At 39.2% G+C, this 10,451-nt stretch overlaps 1 pseudogene; it reads right to left on the bottom strand.

Moving 5' to 3' along the window:
* Nucleotides 1–271: 271 nt before the first annotated feature.
* LOC112635177 lies at nucleotides 272–3,433 on the bottom strand (annotated as a pseudogene).
* Nucleotides 3,434–10,451: the final 7,018 nt, after the last annotated feature.

Genomic DNA, 10,451 nt, shown 5'->3' with positions numbered 1-10,451 from the left:
GTACACATCTGTTCTGAACTGTTAAAATAATCTTCTGAGTTCCTGGGGTACTGTTTTCTCCATTAGAACACAAACACAACTCATCTAATCAGTTTCCCTCAAAGATGAAATTGACAAATTTAATATACTGGAAAAAAGATGAAGAAAGAAAAAGGCAACGACTTTGTACAGACAAAAATCTAAGTTTTCTCAAAGGGTTTTGTGTCGCCTACACATGGGGGCAATTTGCAGCACTAGTGAAATGAACACTAGCTATAATGCTTCTAACTCCTCATATAATATGGAACCTTGGTCCGGGTGTTGCGTTGATGTCACTGTATGGTTCTTCCTGTGTCAGCTCAATAGCTTGCTGCTTTTTAAGAACCAAGAAGCTGGGTCATATGGTACATCTAGTTCTAGATCCTTGAGGAATCGCCATACTGTTTTCCATAATGGTTGAACTAGTTTACAATCCCACCAACAGTGTAAAAGTGTTCCTATTTCTCCACATCCTCTCCAGCACCTGTTGTTTCCTGACTTTTTAATGATCGCCATTCTAACTGGTGTGAGATGGTATCTCATTGTGGTTTTGATTTGCATTTCTCTGATGGCCAGTGATGATGAGCATTTTTTCATATGTCTGTTGGCTGTATGAATGTCTTCTTTTGAGAAATGTCTGTTCATATCCTTTGCCCACTTTTTGATGGGGTTGTTTGTTTTTTTCTTGTAAATTTGTTTGAGTTCTTTGTAGGTTCTGGATATTAGCCCTTTGTCAGATGAGTAGATTGCAAAAATTTTCTCCCATTCTGTAGGTTGCCTGTTCACTCTGATGGTAGTTTCTTTTGCTGTGCAGAAGCTCTTTAGTTTAATTAGATCCCATTTGTCAATTTTAGCTTTTGCTGCCGTTGCTTTTGGTGTTTTAGACATGAAGTCTTTGTACCATATGACCCAGCCATCCCATTACTGGGGATATACCCAAAGGATTATAAATTATGCTGCTATAAAGACACATGCACACGTATGTTTATTGCAGCACTATTCACAATAGCAAAGACTTGGAATCAACCCAAATGTCCATCAGTGACAGATTGGATTAAGAAAATGTGGCACATATACACCATGGAATACTATGCAGCCATAAAAAAGGATGAGTTTGCGTCCTTTGTAGGGACATGGATGCAGCTGGAAACCATCATTCTTAGCAAACTATCACAAGAACAGAAAACCAAACACCGCATGTTCTCACTCATAGGTGGGAACTGAACAATGAGATCACTTGGACTCAGGAAGGGGAACATCACACACTGGGGCCTATCATGGGGAGGGGGGAGGGGGGAGGGATTGCATTGGGAGTTATACCTGATGTAAATGACGAGTTGATGGGTGCAGCAGACCAACATGGCACAAGTATACATATGTAACAAACCTGCACGTTATGCACATGTACCCTACAACTTAAAGTATAATAATAATAAATAAATTAAAAAATAAATAAATAAATAAAATCATAAAAAAAGAACCAAGAAGCTGTAGAGCTTTGTGACAGCTTGTTTTCTGTTCGTGTTTCAACATAACTCAAGCAAACTGAAAGATTCAGCTCCAGTTTTGGCAAAAGCTTGCTGAAGACCACAAAGCACCTGCTGAGTCCTTTTGTTCCATCTTCTTTCTTCCTGATCTTGATCATCACCTGAAACATCTTCATCCTCTTCCTCTCCATCATTTTCTTTTTCTTTCTCTTTCTCCATCTCTTTTTCTGGCAGAAGTTCTAACTCTGGTAGTCGCTGACGTATTTTGTAGGTTTTTCTGGGTGAAGTTCTACAGGTGGTATTTCCATCTGTTCCACCTGCTGAGGAAGCATCACAGGCTCTGGGTCACTTTGTCCAGCTTTTCACTTAACTCCCTGAGGTGGTGGTGGAGCCGTAGTTGACTCATCCAGGTTTGTTCTGCTGGCCTCCATCACTGACTCCTGGAGGTGGCTTGGCTCTTCCAAAATGGGCTTACTGAAAACATCACACTGCTGATGATGCTGTTGCTGGTCCTCTCCAGGAACCTCTGGATTTTCAAATTCTTTGAGGAACCCATCCAAATTATCTGCCTCTCCTCCTTTCCTCCTTTTTCTAAGGTCTTCTGGTAGAAGCAGTGTAAAACAGCATGTAAAAAGCTTCAGTAGTGTATTATTCCACAAAGGCTGAGCAGGCAAATAAAACAGTTTTTCTACTCCTCCTGTCTCTTTCCACATCATCAGTTTCTTGGTGGGTGGTGCCACATCCAAAGCAGTAACAGTATCAGAATAATCACTAAGTTGGGCTCTGATTGTCTTGTTATCCAAGTCTTTGGCACTGTCAACAATTAGCTTCCTCTTCCTCTCGGCTTTTGTTTCTTTAATAGTTACATCAATAGGTTCCAATGCAAATGTTTCTTCCTCATTTGGAACCGGTGTTGTTTGATCAGTCATAGTTTGCATTGGCTCAGTGGATCCACTAAATTAGAGCTATCAGGCCTACCCATTGATACCTTATCCTCACCCATATCGTTGTAGGCTGCTACAGCAACATCACCCATGCCTCAGAGAGGGCAGGGGGATCATCAAAGATACTGCTATCATTATTACCAGTAAGTTTGTCATCTAATATTCCACCATCATTTCCTTCTCCAAAATTATCATCCTTATATTGGTCTTCATATTCTAAATGGTTAATTTTCTCATTCAGATTGCTGGTGCTCTGTTCAGACTCTAATAGGAGGTTAGATGCAGTAGTGCTTACTAACACGTCCTCGTCGTCAAAAGCACTGCCTTCGCTCATTATCTAACAATCATCCTTTCCAAAATCGCCAAATTCATTTTCTTGTAAAATACTGATGCTCTCAATTTCTTCTCTCATGGTTCTCTCTACCACTCTACACTGATTCAAGCTGAACTGCTGGGCCGCATCAATGTCATCTAAGTCAGGTAGTGGCTGATTAAAGTCATGAAATTCTTCAGGTGAAGTAATAGCATTATAAGCTGCTTCCCGATTTTCCTCAGGCAGGTTAACAATGCCTGACAGAAAAGCCATCTTTATCTTAATGAATGCTTCATTACAGTCTGCAAGAAGGTATTTAGCTTTCCTGTGATAGATTCGAACTACTCCCAGTAAGAGATATCCTGATGTCGTAATGCTGTTTTCACCTTTGGTGAGGTGATACTTTCCATGCTGCTCTCTAAACTACACTCAAACACATGGGCTTTGGTTAGCTTCTTATCCCAATGGGCCGCTAGCCAAATTTTGGCCAGAGACCCTCTTTTACTGAAGACAAAATGTGCGTAGAACATTGTTCTGGTTGGCTATGAAAATAGAAGGAAACCTTGCTCTCCGCTGGGAGTTGGCCGGGCTGGGTGGCCCGGGGAGGGGAAAAGGGTCGGGGGAGGGGACAGGGAAAGGGGGTTACCCTTGTGAGGTGTAGCTTCGAAGCAGCTCCCGCCGCCAACACAGCTGCGGCCTCCTTTCTGATTCACTCAAACAAACAAGATGGCTTGCTACAACGTATTTTATGTTTCCTTTTTTTCTTCCTGCTGCCTTGGCTTCCTTTAGATTGATTATTTTAAAAATTATTATTTTCCTCCTTTGTCATTTTGGGAGTCACATGCTTATTGACTACTCATAGTGGTTACTCTAGAAATTACAACATGCAACAATGACCTATCAAATCTAACCATAACTGGTGCTTTGGCTGTTCTCCTGAACAATATGGGAATCTTTGAGCGCTACTCCATTTGCCACTTCTCTCTTTTATAAGCTAAGGTTACTATGTATTTTAACACTATGTTTTCTTTACACTTTACAAGTTTTATACAGTCAATGTCCATACAGATTTATCTACATATTTAAATAATGTTTATTTCTCTGTATTGATTCCAGAATCTCAGGTCTTATAGTCATTTTCCTTTTGTCTGAATAATAGTCTTTATATTTTTATTTAGGGTCAATCTCATGACAAATTTTCTCAAAGTTTGCTTGCTTGAAAACGTTATGATTTTACATTTATTCTTGAAGATAGTGTTTGCTGAGTATAGAATTCTCTGTTGATGGTGATTTTCAGCTCAAGGAAATTATCATTCCACATCTTCTGGCCTCTGTACTTGTGCTAAAAAAGCTAGCAATTCAACTAAATTTTGCTTCTCTGAAGGTAATTTCCCTTTTTCTCTGGCTATTTTAAAGACTTTCTTTGTCCTAAAATGTGGCACATATACACCATGGAATACTATGTAACCATAAAAAAGGATGAGTTCATGTCCTTTGTAGGGACATGGATGAAGCTGGAAACCATCATTCTGAGCAAACTATCGCAAGGACAGAAAACCAAACACCACATGTTCTCACTCATAGGTGGGAATTGAACAACGAGAACACCTGGACACAGGGTGGAGAATGTCACTCACCGGGGCCTGTTGTGGGTGGGGTGAGGGGGGAGGAGGGAGGGATAGCATTAGGAGATATACCTAATGTAAACGATGAGTTAACGGGTGCAGCACACCAACATGGCACATGTATACCTATGTAATAAACCTGCATGTTGTGCACATGTACCCTAGAACTTAAAGTATAATAATAAAAAATAAAAATAGAAAAATAAAAAAGTTTTCTTTGTCCCTTTTTTAAAAATTTTATCAATTTTTATTATTTATTTATTTATTTAATTTATTTTTATTATACTTTAAGTCCTGGGGTACATGTGCAGAATGTGCAGGTTTGTTACATAGGTATACACAAGCCATCGTGGTTTGCTGCACCCATCAACCCATAATCTACATTAAGTATTTCTCCTAATGCTATCCCTCCCCCTAGCCCCCCAACCCCCATCAGGCCCCAGTGTGTGATGTTCCCCTCCCTGTGTCCATGTGTTCTCATTGTTCAACTCCCACTTATGAATGAGAACATGTGGTGTTTGGTTTTCTGTTCTTGTATTAGTTTGCTGAGAATGATGGTTTTCAGCTTCATCCATGTCCCTACAAAGGACATGAACACATCCTTCTTTATGGCTGCATAGTATTCCATGGTGTGTGTGCCACATTTTCTTTACCCAGTCTACCATTGATGAGCATTTTGGTTGGTTCCAAGTCTTTGCTATTGTGAACAGTGCCACAACAAACATACGTGTGCATGTGTCTTTATAGTAGAATAATTTATAATCCTTTGGGTACATACCCAGTAATGAGATTGCTGGGTCAAATGATATTTCTGGTTCTAGATCCTTGAGGAATTGTCACACTGTCTTCCACAATGGTTGAACTAATTAACACTCCCACCAAAAGTGTAAAAGTGTTCCTATTTCTCCACATGCTCTCCAGCATCTGTTGTTTCCTGACTGTTCATGACTGCCATTCTAACTGGCGTGAGATGGTATCTCATTGTGGTTTTGATTTGCGTTTCTCTAAAGACCAGTGATTATGAGCTTTTTGTTATATGTTTGTTGGCTGCACAAATGTTTTTTTTTTTTGAGAAATGTCTCTTCATATCATTTGCCCACTTTTTGATGGGGTTGTTTCTTTTTTTCTTGTAAATTTGCTTAAGTTCTTTGTAGATTCTGGATATTAGCCCTTTGTCAGATGTAAAGATTGCAAAAATTTTCTCCCATTCTGTAGGTTGCCTGTTCACTCTGATGATAGTTTATTTTGCTGTGCAGAAGCTCTTTAGTTTAATTAGATCCCACTCGCCAATTTTGGCTTTTATTGCCATTGCTTTAGGTGTTTTAGTCATGAAGTCTTTGCCCATGCCAAAGTCGTGAATGGTATTGCCTAGGTTTTTCTCAGGGTTTTTATGGTTTTAAGTCTTACATTTAAGTCTTTAATCCATCTTGAGTTAATTTTTGTATAAGATGTAAGGAAGGGTTCCAGTTTCAGTTTTCTACATATGGCTAGCCAGTTTCCCAACACCATTTATTAAATAAGGAATCCTTTCCCCATTGCTTGTTTTTGTCAGGTTTGTGAAAGATCAGAGGGTTTTAGATGTGTGGTGTTATTTTTGAGGCCTCTGTTCTGTTCCTTTGGTCTATATCTCTGTTTTGGTACTAGTACCATGCTGATCTGGTTACTGTAGCCTTGTAGTATAGTTTGAATTCAGGTAGTGTGATGCCTCCAGCTTTGTTCTTTTGGCTTAGGATTGTCTTGGCAATGCAGGCTCTTTTTTGGTTCCATATGAAATTTAAAGTAGTTTTTTTCCAATTCTGTGAAGAAAGTCAATGATAGCTTAATGGGGATAGCATGGAATCTATAAATTACTTTGGGTAATATGGCCATTTTCACAATATTGATTCTTCCTATCCATGAGCATGCAATGTTTTTACATTTGTTTGTGTCCTCTCTTATTTTCTTGAGAAGTGGTTTGTAGTTCTCCTTGAAGAGGTCCTTGAAGAGTCACATCCCTTGTAAGTTGTATTCCTAGGTATTTTATTCTCTTTGTAGCAATTGTGAATGGGAGTTCCTTCATGATTTGGCTGTTTGTATTATTGGTGTATAGGAATGCTTGTGATTTTTGCACATTGATTTTGTATCCTGACACTTTGTTGAAGTTGCTCATCAGCTTAAGGAGATTTTGGGCTGTAACGGTGGGGTTTTCTAAATGTACGGTCATATCATCGGCAAACAGAGACAATTTGACTTCCTCTTTTCCTATTTGAATACCCTTTATTTCTTTCTCTTGCCTGATTACCCTGGCCAGAACTTCTAATACTGTGTTAAATAGGAGTAGTGAGAGAGGGTATCCTTGTGTTGTGCTGGTTTTCATAGGGAATGCTTCTAGCTTTTGCCCATTCAGTATGATATTGGCTGTGGGTTTGTCATAAATAGCTCTTATTATTTTGAGATACATTCTATCAATGCCTAGTTTATTGAGAGTTTTTAGCATGAAGTTGTGTTGAATTTTGTTGAAGGTCTTTTCTGCATATATTGAGATAATCATCTGGTTTTTGTCTTTGGTTCTGTTTATGTGATGGATACGTTTATTGATTTGCATATGTTGAACCAGCCTTGCATCCTAGGGATGAAGCCAACTTGATTGTGTGGATAAGCTTTTTGATGTGCTGCTGGATTCGGTTTGCCAGCATTTTATTGAGGATTTTCGTATCAATGTTCATCAGGGATATTGGCCTGAAATTTTCTTTTCTTGTGTTTCTGCCAGATTTTGGTATCAGGATGATGCTAGCGTCATAAAATGAGTTAGGGAGGATTCCTTCTTTTTCTGTTGTTTGGAATAGTTTCAGAAGGAATGATAGCAGCTCCTCCTTGTACCTCTGGTAGAATTCGGCTGTGAATCTGTCTGGTCCTGGACTTTTTTTGGTTGGTAGACTATTAATTACTGTCTCACTTTCAGAATTTGTTATTGGTCTATTCAAGGATTTGACTTCTTCCTGGTTTAGACTTAGGAATGTGTATGTGTCCAGGAGTTTATCCATTTCTTATAGATTTTCTAGTTTATTTGTGTAGAGGTGTTTATAGTATTTTCTAATGGTAGTTTGTGTTTCTGTGGGATCAGTGGTGATATCCCGTTTATTGTTTTTTATTGTGTCTATTTGATTCTTCTCTCTTGTCTTCTTTATTAGTCTGGATAGCAGTCTATTTTGTTGATTTTTTCAAAAAGCCAACTCCTGAATTCAATTATTTTTTTGAAGGGTTTTTCGTGTCTCTGTATCCTTCAGTTCTGCTCTGATCTTAGTTACTTTTTGTCTTCTGCTACCTTTTGAATTTGTTTGCTCTTGCTTTTCTAATTCTTTCAATTGTGATGTTAGGGTATCAATTTTAGATCTATCCTGCTTTCTCTTGTGGGCATTTAGGGCTATAAATTTCCCTCTATACACTGCTTTAAGTGTGTCCCAGAGATTCTGGTACGTTGTATTTTTGTTCTCATTGGTTTCAAAGAACATCTTTATTTCTGCCTTGATTTTTGTTATTTACCCAGTAGTCATTCAGGAGCAGGTTGTTCAGTTTCCATGTAATTGTGTGGTTTTTAGTGAGTTTCTTAATCCTGAGTTCTAATTTGATTGCACTGTGATCTGAGAGACTGTTATGATTTCCATCCTTTTGCATTTGCTGAGGAGTGTTTTACTTCCAATTAAGTGGTCAATTTTAGAATAAGTGCGATGTGGTGCTGAGAAGAATGTTTATTCTATTGATTTGAGGTGGAGAGTTCTGTAGATGTCTATTAGGATTGCTTGGTCCAGAGCTAAGTTCAAGTCCTGAATATCCTTGTTAATTTTCTGTCTTGTTGATCTGTCTAACATTGACAGTGGGGTGTTAAAGTCTCTCAGTATTATTGTGTGGGAGTCTAAATCTCTCTGTAGGTCTCTAAGAACTTGCTTTATGAACCTGGGTGCTCCTGTTTTGGGTGCACATATATTTAGGATAGTTAACTCTTCTTGTTGCATTAATCCCTTTACCATTATGTAATGCTTTTCTTCGTCCTATAAGTCTTTGTTGGTTTAAAGTCAGTTTTATCAGTGACTAGGATTGCAACCCCTGCTTTTTATTTTGCTTTCTGTTTGCTTGGTAAATATTCTCCTATCCCTTTATTTTGAATCTATGTGTGTCTTTGCACATGAGATGGGTCTCCTCAATACAGCACACCAATAGGTCTTGACTTTTCATCCGATTTGCCAGTCTGTGTCTTTTAATTGGGGCTTTCAGCTCATTTAAGTTTAAAATTAACATTGTCATATGTAAATTTGATTCTGTTGTTATGATGCTAGTTGATTATTTTGTACATTAGTTGATGCAGTTTCTTCATCGTGTTGATGGTCTTTACATTTCAGTATGTTTTTGCAGTGGCTGGCACCAGTTTTTCCTTTCCATATTCAGTGCTTCCCTTAGTAGCTCTCATAAGGCTGGACTGGTAGTGACAAAATCCCTTATCATTTGCAAGTGTGGAAAGAATTTTGTTTCTCCTTTGTTTCTGAAACTTAGTTTGGCTGGATATGATATTCTGGGTTGAAAATTCTTTTTTTTTTAATGTTGAATATTGGCCCCCACTGTCTTCTGGTTTGTAGGTTTCTGCAGAAAAATCTGCTGTTATTCTGATGGTCTTCCCTTTGTGAGTAACCTGACCTTTCTCTGTGACTGCCCTTAACATTTTCTCTTTCATTTCAACTTTTGTGAATCTGATCAATATATCTCTTGGGGTTGCTCTTCTTGAGGAGTATCTTTGTGGTGTTCTCTGTATTTCCTGAATTTGAGTGTTGGCCTGCCTTGTTAGGTTGGGGAAGTTCTCCTGGATAATATCTTGAAGTAGTTTTCCAACTTAATTCCATTCTTCTTGTCACTTTCAGGTACACCAATCAAGCATAGGTTTGGTCTTTTCACATAGTCCCATATTTCTTGGAGACTTTTTTCATTCCTTTGCATTCATTTTTCTCTAATCTTGTGTTCACACTTTATTTTATTAAGTTGATCTTCAATCTCTGATATCCTTTTTTTCCACTTGATCAATTTGGCTAGTGATATTTGTGTATGCTTCACAAAGTTCTCATGCTGTGTTTTTCAGCTCCATTTATGTTCTGGCTTTGCTGAACTGCAGTGGGCTTTGCTCGGTTCCAAATTCCTGGCCGCTTTGTTTACATTGTGAGGGGAAAACTGCCTACTCAAGCCTCAGTAATGGCGGACACCCTTTCCCCGCCTGCACGAAGCTCAAGCCTCCCAGGTCAACTTCAGACTGCTGTGCTGGCAGGTTGAATTTCAAGCCAGTGGATCTTAGCTTGCTGGGCTCCATGGGGATGGGACCCATTGATGACACCACTTGGCTGTCTGGCTTCAGCCCCATTTCCAGGGGAGTGAGTGGTTCTGTCTTGCTGGCATTCCAGGTGCCACTGGGGTACCAAAACAAAACAAAACAAAAAACAAAACAACTTCTGCAGCTAGCTTGGTATCTGCCCAAATGGCCGCCCAGTTTTGTGCTCAAAACCCAGGGTCCTGGTGGTGTATGTACCTAAGGGAATCTCCTGGTCTATGAGTTGTGAATACTATGGGAAAAGCATAGTATCTGGGCCTGATAGCACCATTCTTCATGGCACAGTCCCTCATGGCTTCCCTTGGCTAGGGGAGGGACTTCCCTGATCCCTGTGCTTCCTGTGTGAGGCAACACCCCACTCTGCTTCTGTTCACCCTCCATAGGCTGCATCCACTGTCTAACCAGTCTCAATGAGATGAACCGGGTGCCTCAGCTGGAAATGCAGAAATCACTCACCTTCTCTGTTGGTCTCACTGGGAGCTGCAGACTGGAGCTGTTACTATTCAACCATCTTGCCGGCCCTCTCTTGTTTCTTCTTAAGATATTAACTTATTAACACAACTTCCAGTGACTACTTATCATTAAGAAAAGCATATAGAAATAGCAATAGATATTTGTGATGTTGAATACTTGTTCATATTTTGAAGGCGTATAAACAAATTATGCCATTTAAATGCTTGTTTTTTGCATGATTTAACATGGTAATCAAAAAGAGAA

Source organism: Theropithecus gelada, chromosome 11 (assembly GCF_003255815.1).
Source record: "Theropithecus gelada isolate Dixy chromosome 11, Tgel_1.0, whole genome shotgun sequence".
Taxonomy (NCBI): domain Eukaryota; kingdom Metazoa; phylum Chordata; class Mammalia; order Primates; family Cercopithecidae; genus Theropithecus; species Theropithecus gelada.
The sequence above is the reverse complement of the archived record's forward strand: the minus strand, read 5'-3'. Positions and strand labels throughout refer to the sequence as shown.